Here is a 6187-nt window from a genome sequence, read left to right as displayed (position 1 = left end):
AGTAGCCACACGAGTTTGCCATAGAAACCGGGTGTCTGCCTTCAATTCCAGCCGTAGAGAGGATTATAAAACAGGAGGAGACAGCTCTCAGACTCAGTCTCATCCTGAGGTTTCCTGGAGGCAGGATCACCATTTTTGGACTAGGTCGAGGTAAGAGCCGGTGGCTGGCTGCTTTGCTTTTTCTGGTCTTCAGGTTGAACCTCAATATCTGTTTTTATTAATCGTGCTTCACCCAGAGCTTACCAATTTGGCTTGGCTGGTCAAAAAGACTCAAGCTCTGTTTGTGTCTACTTCAGTACTGGGATGATAGGGACTTGCTGCTGTGCCCAGGTTTGTTTGGGTTTTGTTTGTTTGTTTGTTTGTTTTGGTTTTTGTTTTTTGGTTTCAAGATAGGGTTTCTCCGCGTGACAGTCCTTGCTAACCTGGAACTTGATTTGTCGGCCAAGTTGGCCTTGAACTCACAGAGATCCACCTGCCTCAGCCTCCTGAGTGCTGGGATTAAAGTGTGCTCCACCACACCAGGCCTCTGTGCTCGGGTTTTATATTCACATTGGAGATCTAGGATTAGGTCCTGTGTTTTATATTCACATTGGAGATCTAGGATTAGGTCCTGAGCTCGCACAGGAAACACTGTGCCAGTGGAGCCGTCTTCCCAGCCCATATTTTTCTTTTGGGGGTCGTGGGGACGATTGAAAGCTGCTGATTCTTGGCCGGGCGGTGGTGGCACACGCCTTTAATCCCAGCACTCAGGAGGCAGAGGCAGGCGGATCTCTGTGAGTTCGAGGCCAGCCTGGTCTACAAGAGCTAGTTCCAGGACAGGAACCAAAAAGCTACAGAGAAACCCTGTCTCGAAAATCAAAAAAAAAAAAAAAAAAAGAAAGAAAGAAAGAAAGAAAGAAAGAAAGAAAGAAAGAAAGAAAGCTGCTGATTCTCCACAATCAAGAGCAAGGTAAAGCCAGGCATGGGGAGAGAGGACAAGATGGACAAGAGAGAAGGGGGTTGGGAGAGAGAGGCAGGAGCTGGAGTTCAGAGACAATGCACATTGTTTAGTTTTTAATGAATACTAGCTGAACTGGTAAATGCCAGCGAGTAAAGTCGAGAGACAGACTGGTCCTCCTCAACAGGAGTTTTCTTAGTTTCTCAGGTGGAATCCAGGGGAGCTTTATTGTGTAGCTGCCACTAGAGGGCGGCCCCGGGCTTTTCTGTAAAGGCACACCCAGCCTTACCTATCAAGCTTTACCTAGGTCTTAGGGAGTCGCTAAAGCACTGTCTAAAGGACACAAGACCAAGCTACCTGAGGCTTGTATTTGTCCTTTGAAAAATGTGGTTAACAAAATAGCAAAATGGATCAAGTTTGTGCTTGGAACTTGCAACCTACTCCTTCAGTCGTTTCAGGGGGTGGGGTGAGCCGAACCCACTGTACCTATTCAAGAGTTAGAGCCAGGAGGCTGAACAGTGCAAGGTCATCCTTACCTATTGAGTGTTCCATTACAGCCTGGATTACAGGAGACCCTGTCCTACCCCAAAAAGGGGAGAGGTTGAGGAGATGGCTCAGTAGGTATGCTGGTTGGTTTGTGTCAATTTGACATAAACGAAATATCTAGGAAGAGAAACCTCAACTGGAAAAATTCCTCCTTTTTTTTTTCTCCCCCGAGACCAGGTTTCTCTCTGTAGCTTTGGAGCCTGTCCTGGAACTTAACTCTGACGACCAGGCTGGCCTGCAAATGCACTGAGATCCACCTGCCTCTGCCTCCCAAGTGCTGGGATTAAAGGCGTGCGCCACCACTGCCCAGCACCTGTAGGCAACTCTTAGAGCATTTTTTGGTTAATGATGGATGTGGCAGGGGACCAGACCCTGTGGGTGGTGCCATGTCTGGGTAGGTGGTCCCAAGCATGGATAAATAGCTAAATAAGCCATTGAGGAGCAAGCCAAGAAACAGCTTCCGTAGTCTTTCATGGTCTCTGCTTCAGTTCCTGCCTCCAGGTTCTTGCCCTGACTCCCTTCCTTGATGGCCTATGATGTAGAAGGGCAAGCCAAATCCACCCTTCCTCCCCAAGCTGCTTTTGGTCATGTTTTGCTTTTGTTTCTATCACTGCAGCAGAAACCCAGCCTAATAGGTAAATCGCTTGCTTCACTTAAATCTCTAGCACCCACATTAAAAGCCAGGGGCAGCCAGGTGGTGGTGGCACATGCCTTTAATCCCAGCACTCAGGAGGCAGAGGCAGGCGGATCTCTGAGTTGGAGGCCAGCCTGGTCTACAAGAGCTAGTTCCAGAATAGGCTTCAAAGCTACCGAGAAACCTGGTGCGGGAGAATTGTCTGTATTCTGTCAATCATATTTTAAATAAACACTGATTGGCCAGGCAGGAAGTATAGGCAGGTCAAACAGACAGGAAGTAGAGGTGGGGTGATGAGAACAGGAGAATGCTAGGAAGGAAGAAGCCCATTCCTGCCAGACCAACCCAGACCACTGAAGAAGCAACATGTGACCTGCCCCGCTGTGAAAGATACTAAGCCATGTGGCTAACATAGATAAGAATAATGGGTTAATATAAGTTACAAGAGCTAATAAGTAGCCTGAGCTAATGGGCCAATCAGTTTTATAACTTATGGAGATCTCTGTGTGATTTTCTTTGGGACTTGCTGGCTGTGGGGTACTGAGAGGGACAGAAACCCCAACAAACCGGCCCTCATGTTACAGAAGCCCTGTGTGTGTGTGGGGGGAAAGCCAGGGGCAGCTGGGCATGGTGGCACATACCTTTGATCCTGGTACTCCAGAAGCAGAGGCAGAAGGACCTCTGAGTTCGAGGGCAATCTGTTCTCCATAGTGAGCTCCAGGACAGCTGGAACTATGGCAACTCTGTCTCAAAATACAAAAGAAAAATCCAGTTGTGTGTCCTTGTAACCCCAGTGATGGTGAGATGGGAGACAAAAAAATTTTTGTTTTTCTGGTTTTTCGAGACAGGGTTTCTCTAACATTCCTAGCTGTGCTAGAACTAACTCTTGTATACCAGGCTGGTCTTGAATTCACAGAGATCTGCCTGTCTCTGCCTCCCAAGTGCTGGGATTATAGGCATGTGCAACCACTGCCCAACTGTATCTGATAATTGTTAATAAATGTTTGACGACAGTACTGGTTTTAAAGTAACCCTTTTTGGACTGTGTGTGTGTGTGTGTGTGTGTGTATGTGTGTGTAACGCTAAGTTGTGCCCCAGTTCTGACTTCTACTCTTGACATGAAAACAGACTCCTGAATCCCAGGCAGCACAGAGAAGTGGTGCTGTCAGTCACTGTCTGAGTTGAAGGCAAGATTGCAGGGTAGGGGCCCGATATATGGCTTAAGTGGTAACGGTGTCTACCATGCAAATCTGATGGACCTTGCTTGGATTTCCTAGGACCCACACAAAGGTAGAAGGAGAGAACCAACTCCACAAAGTTGTCCTCTGACCTAACTACACACACACCGTGGAACGTATACCCCCATACCTATGTCACGTGCACACGCATGTATACACACACACACACAATGATAATGTTTGCATTTTTTGAGACAGGGTTTCTCTGTGTAACAATCCTCCCTATGTAGATCAGGCTGGCCTCGAATTTAGAGCTCCATCTGCCTCTGCCTCCCGAGTGCTGGAGTTAAAGGTGTGGGCACCTGTGCCCAGTGTACATCTTTTAAAAGGAAGGCAGTTGTGTGATGCCTTTTTGCTGTGGACTTGTTGGCTCTTCCCACTTGCCTTGTGTGGTTGCTAGGCCTTGTCCAGCCTCCCTCCATGCAGGATTTCCTGGGGAAGCTGAAGGGAGCAGGCAGAGGTGGGGGGACCCATGGCACCGTGGTTCAGGGACCCATGGCACCGTGGTTCTCCCCAGGCTTCTCTTACTTTGGTGATGAGTGGGCAGGTTTGTTTTTGAATTTTTTCCAATTTTTTGAATGTTAGTTTTATTTTCTTTATTTTTTATTTTTTAAAGATTTATTTATTAAGCATACAATGTACTGCTGGCAAGGAAGGCACCAGATCTCATTACAGATGGTTGTGAGCCACCATGTGGTTGCTGGGAATCGAACTCGGGACCTCTGGAAGAGCAACCAGTGCTCTTACCCTCTGAGCCATCTCTCCAGCCCCTGTTAGTTTTATTTATTGTGTGTATGTGGGTGCTTTGCCTGCCTGTATGTATTGCACCGTGTGCCTGCCTGGTGCCAGAGGAGAGGGCATTGGACCGCCTAGAACTGAAGTTATGGGTGGCTGCAAATTGTCTGCCATGTGGATGCTGAGAATCACTCCCGGGCCCTCTGCAAGAACAAGTGCTCTTAACTGCTGAGCCATCTCTTCAGCCCCGTTTTTAGGGTGTTTGTTTGATTTTTGCTTTTCAAGACAGGGTTTCTCTGTGTAACAGTTCCGGCTGTCATGAAAGTCACTCTGTAGACCAGGCTGGCTTCATACTCACAGAGATCTGCCTGCCTCTGCCTCCTGAGTGCTGGGATTAAAGGCATGCGCCACCACCGACCAGTGTTTTTAGTTTTTTTGAGACAGGGTTCAGTGTAGCTCGGGCTAGCTTCAGTGTGTAGCTGAGGTTACCTTGACTTTCTGACCTGCTGCTGCTACCTCCCAAGTCACAGGTATGCAGGCCACCATACCCTGACTTCAATTTGATTTTATCTTCTGGGGACAGGCACCAAATTTGCTTGCAACTTTGTCACAGAGAAAGGTTTGAAAGGTACAAGGACGGCTGCTCCTGTGTTCTCCAGCCTCCTGTTCTGAGCCATTGGCTACTCCAGCCCAGGGGTGGCTATGATGGCCTTCAATTGTGATGTCGCCTCTGGCTTCTTTAAAAGGTAAACTTGGTTGGCTGTGGGCTCCCACACAGGTAGGTGGGTCAGATTCCTGTCGCCCGAAGTTTGAAGATGAAATTCCCATCCATTGGCCAATCTGCAGTGATCCACACTTATAATCCCAACACTCGGGAGGTGGAGGCCAGGAAGGTCAGAAGTTCAAGGTCATCCTCGGTTACCTAGTAGAGTTTGAGGCCAGACTTCGATTCAGGAACAGAAGGACCCTGTCTGAAAACTCAAACGTGAAGAAGTAACTAAGAGCCGGGCGGTGGTGGCGCACGCCTTTAATCCCAGCACTCGGGAGGCAGAGGCAGGCAGATCTCTGTGAGTTCGAGTCCAGCCTGGTCTACAAGAGCTAGTTCCAGGACAGGAACCAAAAGCTATGGAGAAACCCTGTCTCGAAAATCAAAAAAAAAAAAAAAAAAAAAAAAAGTATCTAAGATACTCTCAGATAAACAAGTAAAGGAAATGTTTTGATAGTGTAACAAGCCTTAGAAACTGCTTTTGCTACAAAGCACACCTCTCTCTCTCTCTCACACACACACACAAAATATATTTTAAAAAAAATAGAAGCAGGCAATATGGTGGCACATGCCTTTAATCCGAGCCTTTGCAAGGCAGAGGCAGGAGGATCTCTGTGTTTGATACCAGGACAGTCAGGGCTACATAGAGAAATCCTGCCTTGAAAAACAAAAACAAACAAACAAATCAGGCTGAAAACCAGATACCCCTGTATCCCTGCCCTCATTTTGAGCCTGTTTCTCTTACTTCCTCTGCACATACGTTGTCAATAATTCAAGGTGATGTTTGTACCACTCCCCTCAGAGGCTGAACTGGGGCATCTACATGTCAAGTTTTTATAGTGTCCCAGACCGCTGAAAAACTTGGAACCACCTTGTACTCCATGGAGCTGAGCTTCCAAGGATCACCACCAGAGGGCACTGGTTCATCATTGAGAAGGTGCTCAAAGCAGGCGCAGGACCCTTCTGAGAACCTGCTTGTCCCCTCAAGCAGTAAGGACTTCTTTTTTTGTTTTGTTTTTTGTTTTTCAAAACAGGGTTTCTCTAACTTTGGAGCCTGTTCTGGAACTAGCTCTTGTAGACCAGGCTGGCCTTGAACTCACAGAGATCTGCCTCCCGAGTACTGGGATTAAAGGCATGTGCTACCACTGCCCAGCTAGGCAATAAGGACTTTTGGGGGCCACTTTGCAGAAGCAGAACTCAGAGATCAACTGGACCCCCCCCCCTGCTTAATTACACATGGCTCTCTACCCCTGGCCCCTTCAAAACCTACAGCTCAAGTCCCCAGACATGGACAAGGGGTCACTGTACCCCGTTTTAACATATTTTAAAGT

The sequence above is a fragment of the Chionomys nivalis genome, chromosome 3 (genome assembly GCF_950005125.1).
Source record: "Chionomys nivalis chromosome 3, mChiNiv1.1, whole genome shotgun sequence".
Taxonomy (NCBI): domain Eukaryota; kingdom Metazoa; phylum Chordata; class Mammalia; order Rodentia; family Cricetidae; genus Chionomys; species Chionomys nivalis.
Note: the sequence above shows the minus strand (reverse complement) of the source record.